The sequence below is a fragment of the Ceratotherium simum genome, chromosome 12, assembly GCF_057802395.1.
Source record: "Ceratotherium simum simum isolate JZ-2026a chromosome 12, ASM5780239v1, whole genome shotgun sequence".
Lineage (NCBI taxonomy): Eukaryota > Metazoa > Chordata > Mammalia > Perissodactyla > Rhinocerotidae > Ceratotherium > Ceratotherium simum.
This window is the reverse complement of record NC_141911.1, coordinates 58,349,872-58,365,154: the sequence shown is the minus strand read 5'-3', so window position 1 is coordinate 58,365,154 and position 15,283 is coordinate 58,349,872.

Sequence of the window (15,283 nt, the reverse complement as noted above, 5' to 3'; positions counted from 1 at the left end):
ATAAACAGAGCCAGCCCTGATGGCCTAGTGGTTAAACTTTGGTGCACTCCACTTTGGCGGCCCAGGTTCAGTTCCCAGGCACAGAACCACACCACTTGTCTGTCAGTAGCCATGCTGTGGCGGCGGCTCACATAGAAGAACTAGAAGGACCTACAACTAGAACATACAACTATGAACTGGGACTTTGAGGAGGAAAAAAAAAAGAGAGGAAGATTGGCGACAGATGTTAGCTCAGGGCAAATCTTTCCTAGAAAACACAAACAAACAAACAAACAAAACAACCAGAGCTCTTTGAAGAAATACTTGATTCCAGACTTGGGGCAGGAAAAGTATAAGATAAGCCTGGAGCATTTTCATGTGTGTGCCAGAAAGTAAGGAAGTGTTCAAAGAATGATGGGAATATGTCAAAAGAACATGAAGGCCAGCCTGAAGGGGCTCCCACTAGCCAAATCTGGGACAATTTGAGCATTGATAAACAGTGATAGAAAGAGAAATTGCCTATCAAATAAAATAAGCAACCTTGAGTCTATACTAGTATACATAAATATAAGAATGAGGAGAAAAGAAAGCTTTTCCTTACAGTATAATGCTAACTAATAAATGTGGAAGGAATGATAGAATTAGGAAATCACCGTTTGGCATCACACTAGAAAATCTTAAATCCTTTTAGACAAAGAACAGAACTTTCAAAGGTAACTTACAGAGGAAAGATAAACAGACTCGTAACAGACTTATCTGCAACCTTGGTTGAATCAGACAATTAGCATTTACATTTACAGACCATTGGCAATATCCCTATTCAAGGAAAGTTGTCATTCATACGTAAGAACAAAGTAAAGGAGTTTTTGCACATTGCCTGGGCTCTGAAAATATCCTACCCGTACAGCTGTCTGAGAAAATTCTTTAACCAAATGAAAATCAAATCTCATGATAGGGAAAATGAAAAATTCAAAAAACATTGATGCACAGTGACTCTCATAATATTTACAATTAAATCTTAATGGATGGGGGTCTGCCTGGTGGCGTAGCAGTTAAGTTCACGCACTCTGTGTCAGCGGCCCAGGGTTCGCCAGTTCAGATCCTGGGCGTGGACCTACGCACCACTCATCAAGCCATGCTGAGGTGGTGTCCCACATAGAGCAACTAGAAGGATGTACAACTATGTACAAATCTACTGGGGCTTTGGGGAGAAAAAAAAGGAAAAAAGGAGGAAGATTGGCAACGGATGTTAGCTCAGGGCCAATCTTCCTCAAAAAAAAAATCTAAATGGATGGTGATAGTTAACTGGGAATTATTCTCTGTTAAGAATTTTGAAACAGGAGAGATATTCTGTGAGGGAAAACTTGATAATAGTCTGGGATTGAAATCCTATAATTATTTCACCCAAACTCAAGATTTGAGCAGTAGGGAGGATATAGGTAGTTAAATGTTCTAAAGGTTTCATTTCTAATGGAAGGAGTGGAGAAGCATTGACTAGTAACACAGTGTGGTAGGATGGCAAAGTTGTTTATTTATTGATATATCAATAGAAATACACAGATTTAATTATGACAGTTAGGAAGACAACCATTAGTAGAAATGGAAAATATATGTCAGAGAGGAGTGAGCAAGTCGGAGGACAAAATTGTTTAATTTTCACATATCCATAGAAATATAAATACAACTGTTAAAGTTAGGAAAGTTATGAGTAGCAGAGTGGAGATGCATAGTGGAAATTCCAATTTATGAGTAGAAGAGGAAAAGATTAAAAGGAAACTTTACCAATCCAGTAAAAGTAAGAAAAAGAGAAAAAAAGAAAATAAATTATAAAAATGTACAATAAGATGGAAGAAATAAAATTAATTATATAAATTTTCCCTATAAATGTGAAATTCTCCTATGGAAAGGAAAAAACTCTCAGATTGAGTTTGAAAATCAAATTCAGTTATATACTGTATCAGACAGGGCCTCAACAAGATGACACACTCATAACAGGATAATTTGAGGAAGGTTTGGTTAGGAAGGTGTGGGTGGGGAACGGAAGAACTACAAGTCATAGTGTTACACTGGGGTAATACCAGCAGAGCTGTTACCACTTCTAGGCCCAAAGGGACAAGGGGAGCACTCAGTTACCAGAACCTGGAAAGAAAGAATCATGTAGAATAGGTCACCCATAGAGGAGCAGTGACCTTCAGTTGAAGGTCACAGAAGCGACATCACAGGCAAGAAGCCAAGACTTGACCTCATCCTCCTTCTCCCCTTGATTTAGCTAGAGAACAAGGATGGAAGTTGGTGTAGACCATACACGTCAGTCTCTTTGCAGGGAGCAGAATGGGGACTAGTGGATCCAGAGGAGCAGGCAAACAGAAGATACTTGCCACGTTATGTACTGTGTACAAGATCTGCAACGAAATCAAAGCAGCAAAGAAAAGTTCGAGTAAAGGAATAGGGAAAGGTACCTAATTGTAACAGGAATTTTTTTATTAGGTTTATTTTTTTTTATTGTGGTAACATTGGCTTATAACATTATATAAATTTCAGGTGTACATTATTATATTTCGATTTCCGTAACAGGATATTGATAGGACTTTTCCTATTATTCAGAAGTTGTGGAATTTGTGCTAGACCCACAGCTGGGAGAGGGTGGAGACTAAATGTCCTCCCACAAGAGAGCCACCTGGAAGCCATGCTACCCACATATCCCTGCAGGACTTACCAATGGACGTACCAATCACTACCCCCCTTTCCAGTCTATATAAAGAGAGAATTGATGGGGGGAGGAAAGGTGATTTTTAGACTTTGAAGAATATTGCATTCTTGGTGAGAGAAACTTGAAGAGATACACAGAGGTTCTAAGTGCCTGCAAGATGAGGTGACTTATATCTAGTTCCTTGGCTGGATGTTTGCTGAGCTGCAGAATACATGGGTCTAATCAGGTGTTGCCACCAAAGTAATGCATAGTCAGAGAGGCCTTGGGAGAGTGCTGTGGTCTCCTGAAGTGTGGGACCTGCCAGAATGCGGACACTGGGGCTACATCTGGCCTAGACAGTCTTGAAGGCAGAGGCCACTGAATGAGCCATGCAGCAGGGCTTGAAGGAACAGTGGTGAGGTATAACTAGGAAGCAGATGAGGCAACCGCCCTCCCATCCCGGCTCCAACTGGATGTAATGCTATATAGGATCTTATACTTTTTCCGTCATAGATCGAATACCAGCCACTATTTCTTAGGATAGTTACACCACATTTTAAATGACTCCTCTACAATATACATGAACAAACAATTCACACAAAGGCTATGTGCTAAATTATGTACATGAGGTGCTTAACAACAGCAGTGTTTGTAACAATGGTAAAATACCATCCAAATGGCCCAAAATAGTGGATGGTGAAATGAATTATACACATATCAACTTGATGAAATTTAATTCTTAAAATACAAATGCTGTAAATTCCATAGCAAGATAGGAAACTATAATTTTAAGTAAGGAAAGCAGAATATAAAAATATTCCTAGACTATGACTGCAACGCTGCCAAAAAGGACATAAGCCAATGAGCAAATTCAAGAAGGCAGCACAAATAAAACAAGAATAATTGATGTCTTAGGCTAGTGGAATGTGGGTGGAGTCTTTTTCGTATCCGTTACTTTCGTTGTCATACAGTTGCTTAAGCAATAAATGAAATCAAAGGCTTAAAACAGAGAGAAAAGTGGGCAGAAGTGGAAGAGGCAACCATTAGACAAGCCTAGAGGAATTTTGCTTTAGAGGGAAGCAGATAATGGGGTGGCATCTGGAAAAGGGTGTGGAGTCAAGGGAAGGACTTTTTTGAAGATAGGAAAAATAACTACATATTTTTATGACGATGAGAATGATCCATTAGAAAGGAGGAAAACTGGTGCTGGAGAAAAGTCCTTCAGCAAGGGAGAGAAATGTGACCTAATGCTTAGGTGGAGGTGGGCAGAGGCAGGCCAGGGACCAGGTAGAGTACACAGGAGCAGTGGGTTGGCTATTTGATGGTGGGAAGTTGAGGAAATTCTATTCTGATTGATTCCGTTATCTTCAGTGAAATAAGAAACAAAGCAAGCGGACAACTGAAAGCTGGAGTTGTTGGAAGTTTAAGAAAAAAGAAGAGTGTGAAATGGTCTTAGAGAGTTGACCAAAGAGTTACTGGTTTAAGGCAATATGGCAGAATTTTCTGAAAGAGCCGAGTGTGTACTCGAGGTGTGGGCAGTAACAGGTCTTATTGCTATATCCTGCACAAGACAACCTGTCTCAGCCACATAATGTCAATGCTTTGAACACATAGTCTTTCTTTTTTCCTTGATTCTTAAACAAAAGAACTCCGTTTCAGGCTCATAAATTGCTATTATCCTCCCTTTTCATTCTGTGTGTGAACAATGATGTTGAAAGTACACTGTGAGCAGCTGTCTTGAAGTATCAGCTTACACTTACTCACAGGATGTTTTATTATTATACAAGAATATCTTCTAGAAACATTAGAATGAGCTGACCCTAGGCACTGACGTTACCACCCACCAGAAGCCATGACCCTTGATTTATGGGTGTGATTTAGATTGTAGATTCTCAAGACAATTGGTACCCCTCAGCAACTGCAGAAATGAAGAAATCTGTATCATTTTGCTCTGTACGCATGATGTAGTTTTGTTCTTTTAATCTGATGGCTTTAAGTGAAGACAGGGCCACACAAATAGCATGACTAACTCCTCTCAAAAGTTAGATGCTTTCTGCAGCCTACACACTGATGTCATTAGGAGAACCTACCACCAGTGAGGTGGGTAGGATTGCACATTGGAATTTGTTCTAAGTGGGTCAGGAAATGGGGGGAGTGGGAGAATGAACAGGAAACCCTGAGGGAAAACAAACATATTGTGAGGAAAAAATAAATTAAAATGAAGCACTTAACTGACCAATAAAAATGGTCAATGTATATTTTATCTTTTGTTCCTTTAAAAATACATATTATATGGGAAGTGTGATGAGCAGAAAAGAACAATGAAAATGTAAGTGTCCCTGACTAGGATTTCCTATTTCCCCAAATGTCCAGCTCATAGGGTTCATAGGGACCCCTATGGTCCATCTCTGTGCAGTGATGAGAAACTTTCCTTTCCAGACTAAAAGTCAAAATTCTGAATATAAAAACTCAGAATATGAAAACTGAATATCAAAACTCACGAAACAATGTTCAATTTTGATGATAATTTTAAAAATCCAAATTAAACCAATAATGAAAGGCCATTTTTTGCACGTCAAGTTGTCCAAAGATTGTATTGAAGACGATACTCAAAGGGAATGTGGAAAAAGAGGGACTCTCACCATACTTTTGGGAAAAGTGTAAATTGACACTTTTTCAAACCAACTTGATAAAATGTACCCCAAAGTCTTAATATCTTCATTTATTTAATCAAAAGTATTTTTTGAATGTCTTCTATATCAAGGGCTGGAAGTTATATTGTATCGGTGAATAGACATTACATAAATATTTACAAGTGCAATGAGCCCTGGGAAAGGGGAATCAAAAGGACGTAAGAGCAAGGAATTAGTCCTACGAAAGTAACCAGAGGGCCGGCCCCATGTTGAGTGCGCGCGCTCTGCTACTGGCGGCCCGGGTTCGGATCCCGGGCGCGCACCGACGCACCGCTTGTCAGGCCACGCTGAGGTGGTGTCCCACATACAGCAACTAGAAGGATGTGCAACTATGACATACAACTATCTACTGGGGCTTTGTGGAGAAAAAGGGGAAAAAAAGAAGGAGCATTGGCAATAGATGTTAGCTTAGGGCCGGTCTTCGTCAGCAAAAAGAGGAGGATTAGCATGGATGTTAGCTCAGGGCTGATCTTCCTCACACACAAAAAAAGAAAGTAACCAGAATTCTGCAGTAAGATGTAATTTGAAAAGTGAGAACTACCTAAATGTCCACAGACAGTGGATTAAATAAATTATGGTATATCCATGCAATGGAATAATATGATGGCATTAAGCATAAAGTTACAGAAAAATACTTAATGACATCTAGAAATGTTCATAATATACTGGAAAATGGAAAATAACATTGTAAAAGTGTGTTCAGTACGACCCAATTTTGTAAAAACAAAAAAATGCCAAAACTATCTATCTATATATTTCTATCCTTATCCCTTTATCTATGAAGGATATATGAGCAAAATGTTATCAATGAGAATTGCTGGCTGGGGATATGACAGCAATACTTTCTTCTTTGTGCTTGTCTGCATGAACATCCTTATAGTTGTAAAAAACAATAATAACAAGTATATAATTGGACATGAGGTAACTGATGTTTAAGAGAGAAGACCTAAAGAACATATTAATCAATTACTCTTCTAAATTATCTAAAATCTATCCTTGTCTTAAATTAGATCAGCAGAATACAATGTTCCTGAGACATATTTTTTTAATCCTCTACAGAAAGGCTTTTACAAAGTGATGATTGAACGTTGAATTCCATTTTATTGAGGCAACCTGAAGAACATTTCCTTAACTTTTGGCAAAATTATAGTTCCAGACATTGGCCCTTATGTTACTCACTGCTCCTTTTATAAGGAACCACTTAAGAGGTTTTTAAGAGAATTGATGCCAGGAAAGAGTTTACTTTCCAGAGAGATTTTATCAAACACTGTACATTTTAGAACACATCTTATTTCCCTTTTTGCTTTGCCTGCCAGGAAGATTAGAGCTAATGAATTAATGTATAGATCCAGCTCCTGGTACATTAGTTCTGTCCTTTAAAGTGATGAGTACTGGTCATTTTTATAATTTTGAACTGTTGTATCTTTTGTGTGTGTGTGTGTGTGTGTGTGTGTGTGAGGAAGATTAGCCCTGAGCTAACATCTGTTGCCAATCCTCCTCTTTTTGCTGAGGAAGATTGGCCCTGGGCTAACATCCACGCCCATCTTCCTCTACTTCATATGTGGGATACCTGCCACAGCATGGCTTGATAAGTGGTGCGTAGGTCCATATCCGGGATCCGAACCTGTGAAACCCAGGCTGTCAAAGCAGAGCGCACGGACTTAACTGCTATGCCACTGGACTGGCCCCAGAACTCTTGTGTCTTTTAAGAAGCAAGTCACCTCAAATTGTTTTTCAAAATAGATACACAAGGTAGGGTGATGTCCAGATATTCTATAATAAATAAATAAGAAAAATTGGGAGTTGGTACTCTTTTGCTTTTTGTACATATGCATAATGCTAAAGTTTAAAAATAGTTGTCTCTGTAATAGTCAAAATGTTTTTCCTAATTTGTTTAGCCTTTTACATGGATAGTGAAAACATTAACTATAGCTCAGTCTTTTTGAATTGCAGTGGTTCTAAATTGAATCTTTCCTATAACTTCATTACTCTATGAGTAAACTACTGGTCAAAACATTAACTTTTCAGACAGTATATTGTTTTGGAGAATTTAATTTAATGAAATGCATTTTCCTATCATGGAAGGACTATTGAGAAAACACTTGAAATTTTCATGTCTAGTCAACTCCTGTTCCAGTTTTTTTTTTAAGTCATTACTCATTCTTTCTGTATTACTTTCGTGAGATGACCTTAACCTTAAGAACACTAATTTGAGATGAAATTTCGTATTCTCCTAATGACTAGGGGCTGAGGTGTTTAAATGACCTTTTTCGTCCCAGGGGAGGATTGCTGTAAGTCAGGCTTGAGGTCATTGGCTGAAGAGTTACAAACAAAGTCATAGCTCTGGCTGAGGATGTAGTAAACTTGGACTATGGACAAAGTTGATGCTTCCTCAGTGATGAAAGTAAAAAATATTCCATCGTCTCCTCTGAACACAAACAAACACTGGCTATAATCAGCCAGTTTTGATGGGTTGGAGGTTATAAGATTTCTAAATCTTGTATGCATAGCCTTTTGACCATATGTGGTCAGGGTAAGGTTCCTGATGTTTGGGAACGTTTCTGGGAAAATAGAAGTATTTCTAGGAAAGAAAGAATCTTTAGAACTGTAGAGATGGAAGAACCCTACGGTGGTCAATATTCTGTATCCAGAAAGGCTAACAAAGGAAGAGTCCATAATAAGTGGATACTCTATTTGGAGTACCGAAGGAAAAGTGTTTCTATAACTTTTTGCAGTAATGCACTCTTATTCAGTCTTTGAAGAAAAGAACCTGATATTACATGGGAATTTGCGTGATTACCACAATACGTGATTATGGCAATCAGTGTTGCCCTGTCTTGAAAACCATCTGTCTTATCAATGTCCCTTTAAGATGTGAATGGTACAGATGTGATCTGTTCAACGTTTAGAGAAATTGTAACCTCCTATCATCTGGTTCCTAAACATCTATTAATAAAGCCCAGTTATGTTAGCTTCTTTTTTTTTTCTTTTTTTTTGTGAGGAAGCTTAGCCCTGAGCTAACATCCGATGCAATCCTCCTCTTTTTTGCTGAGGAAGATTGGCCCTGGGCTAACATCCATGCCCATCTTCCTCCACTTTCTATGGGACGCCGCCACAGCATGGCTTGATAAGAGGTGCGTTGGTCTGCGCCTGGGATCCGAACCTGTGAACCCCGAGCTGTTCCCTGAAGTGGAGCGGGCGAACTTTGCTATGCCACCGGGCCAGCCCCTACGTTAGATTTTTGGTAATTATTTGCCCTATTGGTTTCTACTAACTATGTGTTGTTGTTTCAATATACCAACATAAATGATCTCCTTTATTTTCAAATCATAGACAATTAGAGGTACAGATTTACGTGGAGATTGTAGGCCTGGGATTAGGCCATTGATTTTTTAACTTTCATGTGATCTTTTTCATGCGGTTTTTTTCCAAGCCAGATTCCACCATCCTATACTTGCCCAACTTATTCTTGTTTTAAATCAAGATGTAGAACTTTACTTGTATCTATGTTATTACTAATTTTATCTTAATATTTTCAAACTTGTAGGAAGGCTTTTAAATTTTAATTTTATCTATACTACTAATTAGCATTCTTAGCTTTATGATGCTAGAATTTTGGCAAGAATGGCATGTCTTTGAAGGTACGAGCACTGATGGTGTGAATATAACTCAGTGCAGTCACTTTGGAGGTGAATTTGGCAATGTCACTTAAAATGGCCCAGAAATGTTTCTGGGCCAAATCCATTTCTAGGTGAGAACTTTGGAGGGAAACTTAAATATCTGCACATGGAGGCAGGTACAAAGATGGTTGCTGCAGCACTGTTTGTAACAGTGAAGACTTGTGTACAATCTAAATGTCCATCCCTCAACGAATGGTTAAGTAGTATGGATATATTACTCTGGAATGCTGTGTAGCAGTTAAATGACAAGGTAGATCCATACTTAACTAATGTGGAAAAATTTCTAAGGCATACACTGAGTGAAAAGCAAGTTGCTGAAAGACAAGGACAACATGATACCATTTATGTAGAGACACATAATACACATACAAAACAATACTAGGTCTTTTCTATGGGTACATATGTGAATGTAAATGCACAAAGAAAGATTCAGAAGGATACACACCAAACTGAGAAAACTGGTTTCATCTAGGGAGAAAAGGGAAGTGATAGGATTAGGGGTGGAGTCCAAAGGATGCTCTCATCACTGTCTGTAATGCTTTCATTTTTTTTACAGAGATATTGTATTAATGCGTTTCTTACCTAGTTAAAAACTAATAACAAAAAAAAGAATGAAAAGAAACCTAATGCAAGTTGTCAATAAAAATGCTTAGAAGGAAAATAGCCCTAAGCTCATATTTAAAAATATTCCTTCATTTTAAAGAAATAATAAATTTAAAAATGAGACACCAATTATAAGACATTGGTTGTACGAGAAAATCCAGGAACATCCTCCTACTGTAGGATTCTCAATGCGCACTTGTGAACACGTGGGGAATGGGCGCCAAATCAATCCCTGCTCTCTCCTGTCCCGTGATATGGCCTGTTTCTGGGCCCTCAACCTTTCCTATTCAGTACATATTTCAGTTTCACTTTTCATAATGAAACTGAAACTAAAATACCTGAGAGTTCAACTTTGGGGAGCAAGGCAAAAAGTGGATGAAAGGATACTTACAGAGATCTTCTCTCAAAATACAATTGCAGCCACTTTTCTAGTGGGAAGCATAACATAGGGAGTGCAGAAGTAATCAGAGAGCTGCCCCTGGAATCCTAGAGGACATCGCCGGAGACAACACATGACATCTTTACTTTCTGGACCCTCTGTGTTTACTTTCTACTTTTTATTGAGGAATTACATCTCAAATTATTACATTTTTCTCACTATATGTATTTTAAAATTTTAAGTAGAAAAATTAGTACATGCATATGGTTAAAAAATCAAGTAGTACAAAAACAATGAGAAGTCTTCCTTTGACTGCAGATTCTAGTCCCTGGTTCTTGTCCCAGGAAGCAGACATTCCTGAAATAGTCTATGTCTATAAAAGCATATATATTGTAAGTGTGTGCATGTTTTCCCTCCATGAAAATGGAAGCATACTGTCCACACTGCAGTACACCTTACATTTTTCACTTGTTTTCTACTTTTTCAATGTATCTTGGAGATCATTCTACAGCCATACATATAGATCAACTTCATTTTCTTTTCCTTTTTTTTATGAGGAAGATTGGCCCTGAGGTAACATCTGTTGCCAATCCTTCTCTTTTTTTCTGCTTGAGGAAGATTGTCCCTGAGCTAACATCTGTGCAAATCTTCCTCTACTTTATATATGGGATGCCACCGCAGCATGGCTGGATGAGTGGTGCATAGGTCCCAACCTGGGATCCAAAGCTGGGAACCCCAGCCACTGAAGCGGAACATATGAACTTCACCACCATGCCACCTGGCCGGCCCCAACATTATTTCTTTCAAAGTTGCAATAATTTATTATAGAATTGCATCTGGTAATTATAGGCTTTCAAAAAATATTTATTAAATGAATGACTCCACTATAATTTCTTTCATAAGCCTCTACTAATAACCATTTTTATTGCTTATTTCCAGTTTTTTGCAACCACAAGCAAAACTGAATATATATATATGTTCATCCATCTTCATGCACGTGTATGAATATATCTATAGGATAAATTCCTAGAAAAGAAATTGCTGGATTAAAAGATACACTTATTTTTAATATCACATGCTATTGCCAACTTGATCTCCCGCCAGCAGTGGAGAGCACCTGTTTCCTCCTCTCTCTAGTGTGATGTATTAAACTTTCTGACTGTGTCCATCTGAGAAGTGGAACAATATATCTCATTCTAGGTTTAATTTGCATTTCTTTTACTCACATGTTTTATATTTTATTTATACATTTTAAAAGATGTATGTGTTTACCTATATGTTTTATTTATATTTCTTTTTCTACAAACCACTTACTTGTTCATACTCCTTTGCCCATGGGTCTTTCCTCACTGATATTTAAGGCTTCTTGATATATTTAGAGGATTAACTTTGATGTCATAGACACTGCATATTTTCCCAGTTTGTCATTATCTTTTGACTTTGTTTAGAGCAGGGGCAGCTGGTGGTGGGTACCTGCATTAAATTTACATAACGGAAGGGTTCATTCATATAGCTTTCTCAAAACAAAGGAGTTGTTTGTCCCAAAGGCAAGTTCAAGTTCTGACTTCTTGCAAGGTTGCTTTAAGATGACAGGTGTTTTTTCTCCTAGTTTGTGCATATTAAAAAAAAAAAGTGCCTTGAGTTGAGGGTCAGGATGCCCCTTTAAACTAATGTCAAAATAAGAACAGAAGGACAATGAGATTAGAATCTCTGAGCAGTTTACACAGAAGCTAAAGAATAACAGGGCCTTCTTGGAAAGGGCCATCTTTGTAATACATTTATTAATAACAATTTATTTGAATGAAATTAATATAAGGAAGGCTGAGCTCCTCCTTTGATCCCATAGCTCTTCCCATGCAACTCTTACTATAGTGGTGAGCTAATTAAAAAATAAAGAACATATGAATAAATCTAATTACTTCTAGCATCCTTCCCTTTAAAAGGTAAAAGAACACATCTTTGTGGTTGTCCAGTGGCCCTCAGAAAAGCCCTAAAGATAGTCTTTTTTTTTTTTTGTGAGGAAGATCAGCCCTGAGCTAACGTCTGCCAATCTTCCTCCTTTTGCTGAGGAAGACTGGCCCTGGGCTAACATCGGTGCCCATCTTCCTCCACTTCATATGGGACGCCACCACAGCATGGCTTGACAAGCGGCGAGTCGGTGCGAGCCCGGATCTGAACCAGAACCCTGGGCCGTCGCAGCGGAGCACGAGCACTTAACCGCTTGCGCCATCCGGCTGGCCCCAAGATAATTTTAAGAGTAAAAGACATCATGAAGTTTTCCTTTTTCTGAATTTAGGGGTTGACCTTGGGAATGCAAAATCAAAGAATCTATGAGAGGAGATTGGTCACTTGATTAAGATAGTCACATAGACGCCTGAAAACAGTGAATGACTAAACAAATGAACAAACACAACTAAACAGAAACAGACTCCTCGATACAGGAAACAAACTAGTGGATACCAGAGGCAGGAGGGGTCGGGGGTGGGGGGGAATAGGTGAGGGGAACTGAGGGATACAAACCTCCAGTTATAACATAAATAAGTCATGGCGATGTAATGTGCAGCATAGGGAGTATTGTCAAGAATATTGTAATGGCTTTGTACGGTGACAGATGGTAACTTTTAGACTAACCATGGTGATCATTTCATAATGTATGTAAATATCGAATCACTATGATGTGCACTTGAAACTAATAGGATATTGCATGTCAATTATTCAGTAAAAGACAGTGAATGACTGCAGCTTCTCTACCTGTTTAGTTAGAATGACAACACAATATTCAAAACTAAAATTGCCAAATGTAACATAATTAAGTATTGGCTATCTGAGGGACTATCTGAGGGACTATTGTCTGTTGTTTACTTATTTGTTTTTAAGAATCAGGGACACAAAATCAACATAAAGCACAGCACATTATTTCGGTGAGATCAGAATCTGCTACGCAGGCGTGGAAGGTAAACAATAACATTTTACTACTTCTCAAGGAGATAAAATAGAGTGGCTCACTCCATTAATACCGGAGCTGATGGTCATAACGACGACTGGAGAATTGATAAGATTATTTTTGATGTACTAGGTTTCAGAAGACAGTAATTTGTGCATATTAGTGAGATTTCATAAGGAAATGGGTGTAGTGTGGTTTCATTAAGAAATGGTTGACATTTAGAGTTCCACAGTCGTTGACCACACCCATACATAATGTAGACGAGGAGTTTGGTTTTCAAAAACAACTTTTTAAAACGAAATTAATGCATGAATTCTTTTTAAAAAAAATTTAATGAGGCCTTGCTTAGTGCCAGTAGGCCCAAGGATGCAGCAATGTTCAGGGTAAAAACATCCCCCCTTTAAGGGATCTCATGTTCTATTGGAGTGAGGGAACCGATGATAAATAAAGAAACAAATAAATAAACGAGATACAATTTGAGATAATAAGTTTTATGTGATAGTGAGTAGACAGAGATTTTTTTTTATCAAGTAAAAATAATTTGACCAAAGTAATCAGTACTAATATTTTACTATATCTCATTCTAATAAGTGTTTGGGAGTGTTTTAACAAATGAGATTCTACTACATAATTTGGTAAACTACTTCTTTCAATGAACAATAGATTGCAAGTATTTCTCTATGTTATGCATTCTCCTACAAAACTGTCTATATGGCTACATGGAACACATTACTTTGTATGAATATAACATGATTTATTCAAGTTATTTTGTTTACCTTTAATTATTTGGATTCTGTCTCATTTCTTCCTCTTTATAATCAATGTTGTGTGGGAGATCAAAATTGACCACCCTGAAATATATCTCTTTACTTTGATTATTTTCTTTGACGGACATATGACCTCCCCCACTAACTGCCTAAAGGAATTTAACTCTGGATATGGACAGACTGGCAGGGTCCTCGCTAAGCCCATTCTTAACAAAGTTCTGTTTACCAAATATTTACATTTGTAAAGGTATCTTCCTCTGTGTGCTGGCAAGACGGGGATGGCCTTGTCTCTGGAAACTCTTATCAGGACAGAAGAAGACTTAAATCTACATACTCTTGATTACTGTAATTCTTGTCTCTCTGGCCACATTCTCTATAGGTGGCCCTGTAAAGCATTGTCTGACAAACATTTACATTTCCCTCTTCATGTAAATTGTCTTCTTTCCCTCTGAAATCCCAAAACACCACCCACCCCCAACATCCTCCTTTGTCTTTAGCTGAAGATGGTATTTAAGATGAGAATCACCGCTATTGTGTTGAGAAACTCAGTTTCCCTTGTTTGTCCCATATATACATGTTATTAAACTTGGTATTATTTTCTCCTGCTAACCTGTCTTGTTAATTATTTGGCCAGCCATAAGAACCTTAAGGGAAAGAGCAGAGGGGGATTCTCCCTCTTCCCCCACAGTTGTAATGAAAACCAAGGTTGCTAAACATATACATTTGTAGTTTTTTTCTTTAGAGTAAATCTCTTGCACCAAACTGTTGGCTCAAATGATATTTAATTTCAAAAATTTAAAGACTCAATGCACACACTATTAAATTGTCCTTCCAAAATGCTACAATAATTTATCCTCCAACCAGCAGTTCACGAAGTCTCCAATTTACCTCGTCCTTGACAACACTGGGTAATATCATTTCTTTTTTTCTCTCAACTTTATGGGAGAAAAATTTCATTTTTATTTCATCATGTATTTCTTTATTTTTTCTAAGATATAACTCACATACCATAAAATTCCCCATTTTAAAGTGTACAATTCAGTGGCTTTTAGTATATTCACAAAGTTGTGCAACCATCACCGCTATCTAATTCCAGACCTTTTTTGTCACCTCCCCCCAAAAAACCCCATACCCATTAGCAATCACTCTCCATTCCCCTCTTCTTCTAGCCCCTAGCAACCACTAATCTGTTTTGTGTCTCTATGGATTTGCCTATTCTGGGCATTTTGTATAAATGGAATCATACAAATGTGGGCTGTTCTATCTGGCTTCTTTGACTTAGCATAATGTTTCAAGGTTCATCCATTTTTTAGCACATATCAGTACTTCATTTCTTTTTATTGCCAAATAATATTCCATTGTATGGATACACCACATTTTGTTTATCCATTCCTCAGTAGATGGCCACTTGTGTTGTTTCCACTTTTTGCTATTATGAATAAGGCTGCTTTGAACTTTCATTGACATGTTTTTGTGTGAAATATGTTTTCATTTCTCTTGTATATATACATAGGAGTGGAATTGCTAGGTCATATGGTGACTCTATGTT